At 36.6% G+C, this 15,030-nt stretch overlaps 1 pseudogene; it reads right to left on the reverse strand.

Annotated features, from left to right (window-relative positions):
• LOC105552604 overlaps nt 1–13,676 on the reverse strand; it is a 35,858-nt pseudogene extending 22,182 nt beyond the window's left edge.
• Between the last annotated feature and the right edge of the window lie 1,354 nt (nt 13,677–15,030).

Genomic DNA, 15,030 nt, shown 5'->3' on the forward strand with positions numbered 1-15,030 from the left:
AAGCTCCGCCTCCCGGGTTCCCGCCATTCTCCTGCCTCAGCCTCCCGAGTAGCTGGGACTACAGGCGCCCGCCACCTCGCCCGGCTAATTTTTTGTATTTTTTAGTAGAGACGGGGTTTCACCGTGTTAGCCAGCATGGTCTCGATCTCCTGACCCCGTGATCCGCCCATCTCGGCCTCCGAAAGTGCTGGGATTACAGGCTTGAGCCACCGCGCCCGGCCCAGGATTTTTCTATCTATTGGGAGACTGCCGCTCTCTGGCGCCAGCTGCAACCAATTATTATTTGAGCGAACCAGTGTAAATACCACCTGACCATCATCTAATGGTTCCCTGACATTCCTGGTGGGGACACGGGGGTGCTTCTCTTGCCCTGCTCATGTCTAACTCCTACTATAACAAATATGCATACATACTTACATTTGTAATGCCCAAGTAAAATCAGTATTTCACCACTGCATGTGGAATTCAGAAAGCTTACCAGACTTTGGGTCTCTTTATTCTCCTTTATGTTGAGTTGTCTTATGTATTACAACTATGTAGAATTAAAATACTATCAACAGTGTTATAATTTCCTTTCCACTCTCAAACATGTTTTAAACACTTGAGGAAAATGATAGTCTATAACATTTACCCAATAGTACAATTTCTGTTGCTGTACTTTCATTACTAATGTTTCAAGTTTCCGTCTGGTATTCTGTCCAAAGAAGGTCCTTTAAGGCTGGGTGCGGTGGCTCATGCCTGTAATCCTAGCACTTTGGGAGGCCGAAGTGGGTGGACCACCTGAGGTCAGGAGTTGGACAGGAGCCTGGTCAACATGGTGAAACTCTGTTTCTACTAAAAATACAAAAAAATTAGCTGGGTGTGGTGGCACGCGCCTGTAATCCCAGCTACTCAGGAGGCTGAGGTGGGAGAATCGCTTGAATCTGGGAGATGGAGGTTGCAGTGGGCCGAGATTGCGCCATTGCACTCCAACCTGGGCAACAAGAGCAAAACACCATCTCAACAACAACAACAACAACAAAGTTCTTTAATGATTCTCTTAGTAGAGATCTGCTGGCAATTAATTTTCTTAATTTCATTATTTAACTTTCATGTTTTAAGGATAGTTTCACTGCATGAAGTCGGGGTTGACAATCTTTCCTTTTAGGAGTTAAAAATATTGCTCCACCCCAGAAAGTAGGTAACTATGTATAGTGATAGATATGTTAATTAAGTTGATTGTGGTCCTCATTTAACAATGTGTATGGACATCAAAACATTATATATATCTTAAACGTAAACAATTTTTATTGTCAATTATAGCTCAATAAAGCTGGGAAAATATTGTTACATTTCCTTCTGGTCTTCACATTTTCTAATGAGCAATCTGATGCCATTCAAATATCTATTGTCTAAGAAACAAATCAAAATTACTCAGCATTTGAAGAGCCAGGAAAATATCAACTTGAGCGGGAAAAGGCAATCAACATATGCCCTTTATTGTGCAAAACTCAGGTAACAGGTGAACAAGATTAACAGGGACTGCTAGGATCAAGAAATGGAAGATACCTCCTCACATACATCTGAGATGAATCCACAAAGATATCAAGGCGATAATGTATGTGAGTACGAGAGGTTTTCCCATACAGTGATCAAGTAGATTGTCATATTTAAAAACATAAAATAATTATTTTATGTTTAGAAAGTTTATCAATTAAATTTATAAGTTTCCAATCTGTTAAGACCTATGCTTTGATCAACTTTCATCAGAACTCGCCATCTACCATCTACCCAACTTAGTGTTGCTAATTAGCTAGGATAATTATCACACTCATGCCCTTATATGCAAACCTCTATTTTTCTGGCTTACTGAAGAAGAGTCTCAGTTTAGATATAGGTTTTCTGTGTAAGAAAATCTGTGTTACAGAAACGTAAATACATTTTCTCTCTTACTCTAATGCTTAAACCAAAATATGAGCATAATACTACTACGGTTATATATAATAAAAATTGAATTGTAAAACTGAGTTCATTAATTTTGCTTCTTTAGTAATGCACAGAAGTGGTCTTTAGTGAATAAGTTGTATTCCCAAGATAGCACAGTAAATTAATAATAGAGTGAAATGGGAACCCTGGTTTTCTTTTTCAAATATTACACAACACAGTGTTTTTAGAGGGTTCCAGAAGAGGAATATTCCTTCAGCATATTAGACACATCTTAACATCAAATTCATATCAAATTGATTTTCAGAAATGGTCCACTTTTAAAAATAGCTACAGCTGCTGCATTGTGTTAAAACTAATCTTCAAAAGTAAAAAAACAATAGGGTATAGAGGAAGATGTATGTATTTTGGGCCCATAGCCTTCTGAGTTCAAATCAATCTTCTGTCCATTAGTAGCTAACAAGTACTTTATTTGAACTTGAAAATAGTGTAAATTAAACTTATTCTTAATGAATAATTTAGCTTGGAAGCTCTCGCTATGTCTGACACATTTTCAGTAGCCATTTATTTTCTGCCTTCCTTGGCTGAAGTGTCATTTGATAAGATGCCTTTATAATTTAATAATTTTGTAGTCTAATTCACCAAGTATATAATACAATTATTTAAAAACCCATTTAAGAACAATTAATCTAAATAATTCCTATTTTATTATATTTTAAAGAAAATTTATATTCTGTTAAAAAATTTGCATATACTTACCAATGATAATTATATTTAACATTTTTTGGTTATTGTATCCTAAAATTTTATAAGTTGATATCTCAAACACCAAGACTGATGACACAAATTAGCTGTGATTTCCAGTTATTATCTCTAAAGGCGTGTCTACATTAGGCAGGATGTGGAAATGTTTGCTTAAAGGTGAGGAGCAGGTCTTAAAACAATAAAGTTACAAGAGGAAAAGCTAAAATCCCTGACACAGCTCTTGAGAATGGGCTGGTCAGGTCTGAAAGTGGGATCGGAAGCACCAGGTGAATTCACTGGCTTACTCAGTGTGTGAGAAAATGTGCCTCACCAGATTCTCTTGCTGATTCATATTTTCTGTATTAATAACATTTTTTTTCTGATTATGTGAACTACACAAATAGAAATCTGGTGGCTCAGATGTGTGAAATGAGTGATGGCTCATCCTATTTGCTGTGATCATTGAAATTTATTTTTTCATTAGTCTGCTCATTATTACCAAAGGGAAAAGTGCATGTTTTGCTACACACAGCCAACATCCATCTTGAGCTTATGCAGGGGAGGGTTCAGAGAGGAAGAAAAGGAGAAGAAAAACCTGAAAGCAGGCTACACAGGGTCTGGGAAGAATGAAGGGGGCCAGGTTAAGCCAAAGAAGCCTGACTCTGTTTCAGGATGTGGCTACAACTGCAAAACATAAACTTGCTTGTCCGCATTATTTTTTAGTCCCATCCACCTTCTCATACATTCTAAGAGCAGGAAGGTGTAGCAGGTAGGTTATGAAATAACCTCGCATACTCTGTCATTTTTAATAGAGAACTAGAGCCTTATATTCCGTGAAGTTCCTATGAAAGTGAGTTACTTGTTTTTGGTTTTGTTTCTTTCCATAGGATGTCGGGGACAATGAGGGGACAAGCCCTGTTCTGGGTGAGCCTATCATGTAGGACAGGATACTTTTCTCCCACCTTCTTTGTTACAGGCACCCTGTGTCAGTCTCTGCATCTAGCTCTATGGGCCCTCTCAGTCTCTGCTATGGCTTCTTGTTCTGGGAGAGACCACACACCTCAAACTCAACATCATCTCCTACTTCCATCCACTCCACTACCCGTCTATTGCATGTCAGTGGACACATGGGGGAGGAGCATATTTCAGCTCAACTTACAAGCATTCAATTTCTCAGACACAGTGCTTATACTGAGGGACGGATACCACTCTAAAGACGTGCTCTTCCCAGTACATGGTAGTTTTATATAAAAGTATACAAAGGGGCATACTTAAGAGAAAAATCAAACCAAACAAAAGAGACTTAAAAGACTTGAAAATGGCACAAGTCTTTTAAAGCCTCATTGAAGTAAGTAACTACCACTGAAATTTTAAAAGTCCCTGCGAAAAAAGCCTAATCATGCCAAGGGCCAAGGTCTCTGTGCTCCATTGGCTCCATCCAGTCCTCACTTGTATCCTCACGAGCAGCCCCTGGACACCCAGCTGTGGCCTATCTGAAGGGAAATGATCTCAGCAGTGCTGGGTTCTGCCCCTCCCTGCCTCCGCTGGTGATAGTGATCTTCCTTCTTCTTAGTTCTTCCACTTCTAGAAAACAACAATAAAAAATGAATTTACACTCTGATCAGTGTCTCAACACTAGGTTCATTCTCCTGCCGCTTCTGGCTAGCTATATTGTTCCCAAATTAGTCGGCTATTCTCCATTTATACTAACTATGGTTTATGCATATATAATGAATGCTCCTGTTAACATTGAGATTTTTTATTTTAAAGAAAATAATTTTTAATTGAAATTAGTCTTTATTATTATATTACTGGCATGTGAGACTTGGTATGAAGAATTTTTTTTTTTTTTAACTGGGAGTGCTTTCTGCTTGGTCAGCAGGAGAAACAAGAAGAATGGGTTTTTAGGGTCTCTTAGAAAGGTACATTTTCTATTATCCTCTTTTTATGACGATCAGTGTTGCTCTAATGTTTCCAGTTTCTTTTTCTTTTCTTTTTTTTTTTTTTTTTTTTTTTTTTGCTATGGAATCTCACTCTGTCGCCCAGGCTAGAGTGCAGTGGCATGATCTTGGCTCACTACAAGCTCTGCCTCCCGGGTTCACGCCATTCTCCTGCCTCAGCCTCCCAAGTAGCTGGTACTACAGGTGCCCGCCACCACGCCCAGCTAATTTTTTGTATTTTTAATAGAGACGAGGTTTCACCATGTTAGCCAGGATGGTCTCGATCTCCTGACCTCGTGATCTGCCCGCCTCGGCCTCCCAAAGTGCTGGGATTACAGGCGTAAGCCACTGTGCCTGGCCATATTTCCAGTTTCCATATTTCTTTTTTTTTCTTCTTTCATCATTTTGTTACCTAGAGGCCCTGTGATGAGATTTGAAATCATCTTATCTAAATCCAGCACACAGCTTATACTCACTCTACCAATCAAATTATTCAAAGGTCCTTTCTGATAAATTGCAAAAATGGATACAACTTTTCCCTCCTTTTAGTTTCTTTCCTTGTGTAATGTGACTTTGAAGCTCTTACTACTATTTCAAGAAATAACGTCTATTGTCTCTGGATTGGTCTTGTGACTTGCTTTGGCCAATGGAATACAGCATCAAAGCTGTTGATGTGCACATTCCAACTCTAGGCCTCAAGAGCCTTGCAGAATTCCACCTGCTGTCCTGGGATCTCCGCCTTCCCCATAGAACCAAGCCTGGGCTAGTCTGCTGGAGGATGAGATCTCACATAGCCCATAGTCAAATGAGGGTTCCAAGTGAGACCAGGAGAAGTCCCTCCCTGAACCCAGTCCCTATGGCTGATGCACAAAATCATTAACCAAAACATAGTGTTGTGTTAAGCCAGTAAATTTGTAATGAGTTTGCTATGCTGTTAAATGTTTGTTTTCAGTCACCGTATTTTGGGATAGTTATATAGTATAAGGTAACTCATAATAATTCACACAATAAATTCCAAATGTTTTGACATTATAGTCAAGGCCTCTCTAGGTTTTTCTTTCCAGTTTCAGTCCTGGTACTTTACCCTTTGAAATACATTCTCAGTTTATATGCTTCACATGTTTTCTTGATGTGATACTGTTTACTGTGACTCTGTATTTCCATATTGTATGTATTGTGCCTTCTTACTACAATACCCTCACCTATCTGTTCTTGTGAACTCATACATTTTCTCCGACCTCATTCTAATATTATTGACTTCATAAAGATTTGTCCAACTCTTTCAAAAGATGGAAGTCCTCGACTGTTTCTACAATAATTCTCATGTGTCTTTCATGTATGGCATTTATCACATGACACTGCGTTTTCTGCTGTCTCCAGCACCTAGCACAGTAGTAGACATAGCTGCAGTAGCTTCAACCACTAGTCACAACAATTTGCTCTCTGCTCTCCAACGCCACCTCCACAGGAAGTACAAACACACTTTCCTAGGGTAGCCAGTACCACTGTGTCAATTTCAACCTAGGTCTTAGGAAATATGGTGCTTTTTCTCAACCTTGTAGGTGCTTCCTATCACCATTATTTGGTTCTTTCAGAAAAGCTCATATCAAATAAATCAAAGGGGAAAAGAGCTGCTAGAGCTTATGTGCTAAAGTGTGAGCAAGAAATTAATATCAAATGTCATTGTTTCACTATATTGTAGAAACAGCTAACTGAGGAAATAGCTAAATTGATATTTGAGGGAGAAACAAACTTAAGAGTCTGTGTGGAATCTTAAGATATTCTAAGAAGAAAGAAATGGAATCAAAACCTAGGATATTTCGGTTGAAAATAAATTAGTTTTCTTAAAACATGTTAAATAGTCTTTATGTGCTCAAAGGAACAGCCAACAATAAATACATTTCACTTCTTTAAATCTGAACTCATTTTCATCAGTCTTTGTCAGAGGTTTTGTCTTTAAGCACTTCTAGCTTGATTTAAAGTTAGATGTGTTGTTAAATTAGCTTTTACCATAGTTTAAATGGATGCTAAGTACTCTAAAATGTTAAGGTTATATCTCTGATGGCATATAGCCTCTGACAATATGAGAGAATGAAATGTATTTTTAAAGGCGTGACATTGCTTCTCCTTTTATGGGATGGAGTTGGCATATTAAGTGAAAATGCTGCTGTCCTACAGCATTTTTTGTTAAACCTTTTTGATGAAAATATTTTTCTTGGCGAAAGGAGATAGTTATGTTTTAGTGAATTTCAGTAAAAGGAAACAAATTTTAAACATCCTACTAAAACATCCTTTTATATATTAACCCCAATTTCTAAAGTAACATATGTTCAAGGTAAAAACATTTTGAGAATACTGAAATGTGTAAACTAAAATCCCATGATTTTGTACCCTAGAGCAAGTACAATTCACATATTGGTATATAATCTTTCAGATTTACTTTTCTGTGTGTGGAATATCCTAGGCTGGGCGTGGTGGCTCACGCCTATAATCCCAGTACTTTGGGAGGCCGAGGTGGGCGTATCACCTGTGGTCAAGAGTTCCAGACCAGCCGGACGAACATGATGAAACCCAGTCTCTTACTAAAAATACAAAATTAGCCAGGCATGGTGGCGCATGCCTGTAATCCCAGCTACTCGGGAGGCTGAGGCAGGAAGATAGCTTGAACCCGGGAGACGGAGGTTGCAGTGAGCTGAGATTGCACCACTGTACTCCAGCCTGGGCAACAGGAGCAAAACCTCATCGGAAAAAAAGAAAAAGAAAAAAATCCTTACTCTTCCATAATATTTGATTAGGGATAGACACACTAGTATCTTTTGTTATCCCTTATAAGAGTAATGAGTATACACTTATTACCAAAATAAAGTTCAAGTATGAAATGATTGTATTAGATTTCTAATGGAAAAAGTACATAGTATGCTTTGTTTTTAATTCCAAATAAACTCAAAAAGGGAACATGCTTTGCATCTTTCTACTGAAAATATGTGTAATACACAGAATTCTGTGATGCTGCTTTATGACCTATTAATTTAAAAATGTAAGTGTAAACAGTTGGCTTGTTTCAGAAATACAAGTGAGATTTTCCGTTAGCTCTTTCACTTTATGAGTTGTGGTTTAATATGATTACCGCACTGTAAACATCTGAGCTTACAAGACAGGGAGGGAGTTGGCACATTATGTGAAAGTGCTGCCATCCTACAGCATTTTTGTTAAACCTTTTTTGGTGAAAATATTTTTCTTGGAGAAAGGAGATAGGTATGCTTTAGTGAACTGCAGTAATAAGGAAAAAATTTTAAATATCTTTTTATATATTAACAACTTAGAATGTTCCAAGTGAAATGTACATATTTTCATGTATGTCTAAGTTTATATGACAGCAGAATTTCAGTACTTAGATATATGTTTTTTTCTGAGGCATTCAAGGAAAATATGAAACTTAATTTTTTTCCTTTGGCAAGTTATCTGGTCTATGCCAAAGGGCTTCCAACTGCAGAACCATGACTTGTTATTTGCTAGGCAAGACTAAATGTGACTTCCTTGCTGCTTCTAAATTTATTCAGTCAAAGTTTATTATGATCTAAATGAACCATACAGAGAAGACAACTTACACTGATTCAGGCAATTCATTCAGTTCACAGAGAGAGAGAAATAAGGAGAGTTAAATAAAGACTCTTGTATAAATAATAACTGCTATGATAAATAAGTTAATAGACTTTAAGCAAAAGTTAACATTTTACTTAGAGAATGAAAGAAAATAGGCCATAAGATGGTCTGTGGAAGGTAAAAATAAACCAATTTACTGACAGAACTATGGAATATTGATGTATTCATTGCTCTAAATGTGTCAGTTAATTCTCAGCGAGAAAGAACTAAGAAAAACTCAGGAAAACTATTTATAGCTCCAGATACTTGTGTACTTATGGAAGAAAAATCTGAGTAATAAATCCAGTGAACAGGAACTTGAAAAGTGAACACAATAAAAATATTTTAAAGGTATTAAATTATTATTAGGAGTCAGAATGTAGGTGTTACTAACTCATTAAATCTTAAAAGTCTATTAGGTAGGCATACTACATAGTGGCAGAGTGTTTAACTCTTTTGCACAAAATCACACTGTTGGTAAGAGGTAAAGTTGGGATTCAAATCCAGGCCAGCTGGCATCTGAGACTCTCATCTCAAAATTTCACTTTAGTACCCACTTATCCATTCAAGAAGGTAACTGAGATCTCAAACAAACACTAGAATATCTGGGTAGTCCTGACCTATGAAACATGCCATCTTTACAGATTCATTCCATTCAGTGGGTTCAAACATCCTTTCTATTTCATTTTCAGAGGAAAACATAGGCCATCTATGAAAGGTGTTAGTTGGAGAGAGGAACACACAGGCATGCAGGGATTTGCAAACAGCCTGTAATTTAGAGATTGAATTCTAGGTTTGATATTTATCCAGGCAGATGATTTTTTTATTTGAAAAATGCCCATCCTTGCCATCTAAGCCACAAAGTAAGCTTATAATTATGAATGCTTTCAATTTCAGAAGCTGACGAAGGAACTTAATGAGTAGAATATGAAAACGAAAGCTTATATGTTCAAAAGAAGCAAATCTAATTAAAACTAAGGGAGTTAGAATTATATCTTCAAAATATGCATGGGGATACAGCATATGAGCATTGCAGATAAATTTTTATAAGACAAAATGCAAAATTGTTATTTAGGAGAACTTTAAAAATATATTTTTTGATCACCCACAGTGAACGTCATTGTAATGAAGAAATCCTATCCTTCGTGATCACACTCACAGCAATATTTCATCTACTCTTCTCGACTTCATCTGTTGTCTGTCTTTTCCATGACTTTTCCTTCAACCTTCCTGTTTTAAAATGTGTTTTGATGTTATCATGTAGCACAATAGCTCTGTGTCTCCTTCACTCTATATTAAGCTCTTCAGCAATGGGAAATTTGTCATATTTATCATTACACTCTTAATACTTAGCACATTATCTGGAGCTCAACAAACATTTTTAAAGAGATTACCTTATTTTAAATAACAATGGGTATGTTGATCTATTATATGTTTTCTAGTGATGAAATTATTTAATTGTAGCTACATAGAGTATTAAGTGAACTCATATAATTCATTTGTGTGGAAAATATGCAATGATGATAATGATGACATATTTAATTCTCAGAGTTTAAACAGTACTTCTCTGTCTTCTGTGGAAATAGAGCATGATGAAAGCATAGACTCTGAGTTGTTCATGGCCCAACATGATGCAAAAGACAGACAATCAAACAAGCATTGAAGCCAGGCAGAATGGGAAATAAAGTAAGGGAACCGGAAAGGTCTAATTTGGCACAATCATTACTTCAGTAGCATTTAGGAAGAACTGAGGTGGGATATTATTGGAAACCAAGTATTCTTATGAGGCAATTGTAATTGATCCTGATTTAAGAGTTTGGATGGCTAAACAAGAAGTACAATTAAGGAAAAATCCCAAAATCAAAGACCAAATCCCAGAAGCAGAGAATGTTAAAGGATAAAATTTTAAAAATCTAGAAAAGTCTACTGACACATGATTTTGAATAATGGAATTCCCAGAGTTAGATATTGGTACAGTTGGCATAGTTATTTTAGATATTCGGAGGACAATAAATAAAGATCCAGGGTTCACATCCAAAGGGAATATTTGCTAAACAGGTAAGAGACCACTATGAATGTCGCTTTTGTTATAAATAGGGTTTTTAAATGACGTTATTTTAGCTTTGGAAATTTAAACTTGGCAATAGTGTTCAGGATGGATTCGAGGAAAAACAAATACTGAATATGAAGAAGCCACAGGTGATAGTTGGTGAAAATAATTAAAAGAACCTGAACTTTGGTATGCCTGAATTTTGGCACAGAGAATTACAAAGGGAGAGATAATTGAGACTATTTGGGGAGTAACCAAAAGTACACTTTATAAGGCCATAAAAGCATTTACCCCAGATGATGCTACAATTAGAGATAGCATATAATGAACCTATGTTGTACTTAACAAGGTGTGATAATTAGAAAAGAGAGTGGCAAAATTAACCATACTCTCAAAGAAAAGCTTTATAAAACAAGGCATATTTAGCTACCTTGAAGGAAACACAAAAAATAGATAGGTAAAGAGAATATGTGGAAGAATTTCCACGTAAGGAGTCAAAGCATGGGTCAGTGTTCTAGAATCAATAGTTGCTCATTCTGATTTTAAGCTGGCACAGTAGGATCCAGACTGATTGGAACTACATTAATACAGAGTAGTTGTGGGGAGTAAAAGTTGGGATAGATAAATGTTTCAGACATTATTAATCTGGAAACTACACAGATATACTTAAATGTAAACTGAACAGCATAACGGAGGTTTGTAAGCACTGAAACAAACAAGCAAATAAAAAAAGACATTAGAAATCATTCTTATAAGAGTATCAGTGAAGAATTGGAGTTAGGTTTCATGGCAGATTAAGGTTCTTTTAGGAGGCAATTAGAAGACAATGGTATTGATTCGCTAAAGATGAAAGGACAAATGCAAGAAAAATACTGTCTTGGTGTCTTTTGACAGAGATAGGAGAAGGATTAACCGAAGATAGCCAAGTTAGCTAGGAGTGGTAAGCAAGCACACAAGCAAATAAAGCACTTTGGAAAAGCAACTAGGAGAGTGTGCACATATTCCATTTGTGATAATGAAAGAATATCCTATTTGTGTAAAGATCTTTTAAGCAGATAGAAATCGAAAACTGAAACCTTAGTAAGTATTTGGGGCTAGAGAGTTAGGTTTGATAAGATAGTTCAACTTACTAGAGTGGGTGATTTTCATAAAAAGGACGGAGTAGACAAAGACTAAAAGATCAAGAATGGATACTTGGAAGGCCATTACTACTATAGATCAGGAAGAAGAAAAGCCAACCAAGAAATTAAGTGATGGTGATAATGATGATGATAATGTCATAATAATAATATATGCCAGTTTTTGAGCAATTATTCTGAGCCAGTGGCTATGATAAGATCTTTACATTAAATGCTCATAACACCATCTTTAAATAAAGATGTAGAATTGATAGAATTCAGTAAAATGGCAAAGCAATGTCTCAGTTATCAAGAGAGGACAGATTTTTAGGATCATCACCATCAGATCTTACTAAGACAGGAAATGGATTAAAAAGTTCCTACGGTCTGGCTAATGTAAGTACAGCAAACTGGAAAGTCTGTAAAGAAGAATAATGACTTTAGCAAAGACAGGTTAAGGGCCTTTCTGCTGTTCAATTAAGAATAAGAGCCAAAAGTGGCCCAAAAATTCATGTGGAAGAATGACGATTTTATACGAAAGTTGGCATGGTACTACTAAGAGTGTTTAAAGGATTACAAATGATTCCCAGCAGGCTGAACTCTTACACAAGTAATTCTATTCATAAGTGTTCTATAGTGGTTTTCAGAGAATCGATAAATTAATAAATTTTTCCAAAAAATAAATAATACTAAGAAATATACTTACCTATTATAATAACCAAAGGGTTATATTAGCCTTGATACTAACAACCTTTCAAGTTAGATCTTATTACGTGATTTCACAGTTAATAAAATTGAGATCTGGACCGTTTAAGTAATTTGCCCAATTCACTTAGCTGTATGTACCAGAAACAGGCTTCCAGACCAGATAGACATACAAGGTCCCATAACATTCCTCATTCCCACTGTTCCACACAGACTCCTGCAAGAGTTTGTATCTACCTCTCTGCTCGTTAAGATAGAGACACAAGATCAATAATTTAAACCAACAAAGGCATTGTGTATCATTCCCTTTTAACAGTTTTTTTATTAACTTGAAGTATTGGGGAACTGGGCTCAAAATAGTTGGCAATTTGATAGTCTTAATCCCTAAAAGGTTTACCCAATTTATAAAGTTGGCAGAAACACAATTAATACCATTTGCCTTATGAAAACTATGGTTCCACAGTAAATGAATGAAGAATGTCACAAATGTGAGTTGTGTTCTGGAATAATAGGAAGATAGTTTAAGATGTGAAGAATGAGAGGTCACCATTATAGTAAACTCTCTGCTGACGGATGATTGTTTTTATGTTTTTATAATTTCCACAAAATTTCCATCTGAGGTCATTTTTAATCTATACCACACATTATCTCTCTTGGCCCACCTTTTTCTCAAGGTACACTATGCTAAGGTTTTGTTTTTATTATCCCACCCACATGTGGTTGGCCTACACAAACACACACACGCCCGGCCTGGGTTTTTTCCCAACACAAATACCCGTGGTATTCATACTATGGGAAAAAGAGTAGCTAGGTTAAAAGTTGATGTAGAAGTTTATTTATGTCCAAACCCAAACTTATTACATATTGCACAGGCAAATGCTCACAAAATGATAAAGTTATGGAAGCAGAGTACTCAGAAGCTTAGAGGCCAAATATATATTTTTTATTTTGTCTGACAAGAATATAAATATCATTGCCCCTACACACCTGCATAATAGGAAACAAGGAAGGGTGTGACATCATTTGAAGAAAGTCAAGAATCGCCTAGACTTTTCCTTAAGTGTTTTTCTAATGGTGTATTCTTTCACCTGAAAATACTGCCTTTAGTTCTATTAATATGATTTTTTTCTCTCTCTCATACATACACACACAGAACACAATCATATTAATGAAAAAAAAATGTTGCCTGTGAGTGAAAGGTATTCAGTCAGGAATGCCACCAGTTTTACCTTAAAAAACAAAGACATATATGCAGAATGGTCAAGTATGAAACTTAACTGTACAGAACCCAGACAAGAAGAAGGGTGGGTTTCACGCTTAGGGGACTGCTGGTACATTCAGAACCAAAGAGAGCCTGGTAGGGTGAGCCCTGGGAAATAGGTGAGCTGAGAGGTGAGGAAATCATGAATGTGCCAGTGGATGTGAAAGATATTTAAACAGATAAAGAATGACAGCTACAAAGTGGCCCATTGACTCACAGGCCTGTTTACAGGTGCCAAGCATCGTCACATCTCTTCTTCCCATTTTGGGGGCGCTGCTTGTGCTGTCATGCATGTTTTTGCTCAGCAACACCTCCCCCACCTCTGCTTACCCATACATGACATTAAAATACATGCATTTTCACTTCTGATTTCCTTGTCCCCCAGCCACAAGAATTTCATTTTGAGTTTATGTGGATTTTTAGTCATTCTGGTTGAGGATGATCAGAAAAAGATGAAAGTAGGAGATTGGGAGGGAAAAGGAAGACAAAACAGCAGGAAAAAACGCTTTGCCAAAGCAGGCACAGGAGAGATAAAAGAAGCCTAGCACTCACAATCTTGTCTGAGGAAGGCAGCTCAGGCATATGTGAAAGGGATTGATAGTGCCAGACCATAGTTCTCTCCTGGCACGCAGTACTTTAGAACAGAAAGTTAAGCCTTGGGTCCTTGTGAACAGCAGAAGAGGACTGACAAACACCTGGTCCCCTGTGGCAGACTGAACGCGTTAAAAATGGTTACATGCAACTGTTTTCCATCTGAGGTATTCAAATTGCACGGTCTCTCTCATAGAATTAAAAATCAAAGTCATCATCAGAAAGATATTAAGTATTTGGATGGAAGATCAGACCCTGAGGAAAAGGAAGTGCTTTCTAGAGTCTTACATGCAAACTGTCTGCCACAGAGCGCAATTTATAAGTATCTCATTTCAACCACAGAAGGAAAGAACGAAGGGTAAAACGGAGATACATAAAAATAATATTTATTCTCTTAGGATCTAATATGTCATCTTTATAATTTTATTTTCATGTGTAATAAAAATATGAAAAGCAAACTTTTATTGACGAGGTTAACCTGAAAATTGTCTCTTCATCATCTTTAGTCCCATAAGGTAAGGATCACACATTGGGGTGCCTTCCTGCCACAGCCAGGAAACCTCAGTAAATGACACCTCTTAGTTGTAAGGTGATAGAGTGATGAGGATTGTGCTAAGTTTGAGAGCGCATGCCCAGTTTTTTAAAATTCAATTTTCTTAAACCACTTGGTAAACCAAAGAAATAGGTCTGGGAGCCACAAGCATTTCTCAATCTGCCAGTTTTAACCTCTCAATGTCTTAAGTTCCTCAGCAGCAAATTGTCCTGCCACAGGGGATTTTGGGATCCTTCTAAGTTAAAAAAAAAAAAAAAAAAGAAAAAGAAAAAAGAAAAGCACTAAAATGGATGGAAATACAAACAAAGCAAAACCTTCAACTTAAGAAAATATGTGTTTTCCTAGACTTGTGGCTTTCAAACTTCAATTTCTGATATTATTTCTTTTTTTGAACACTTTGTGCTGAGGTTTTTTGTTTTTGTTTTTGTTTTTGTTTTTTTTGTATTTGATATGTGTTGATACTTCGACAGGAAGCTTATAAGGATGATATCCACTTTTGTGTG

This window comes from Mandrillus leucophaeus, unplaced genomic scaffold (genome assembly GCF_000951045.1).
Source record: "Mandrillus leucophaeus isolate KB7577 unplaced genomic scaffold, Mleu.le_1.0 Scaffold567, whole genome shotgun sequence".
In the NCBI taxonomy this organism is placed as follows: Eukaryota; Metazoa; Chordata; class Mammalia; order Primates; family Cercopithecidae; genus Mandrillus; species Mandrillus leucophaeus.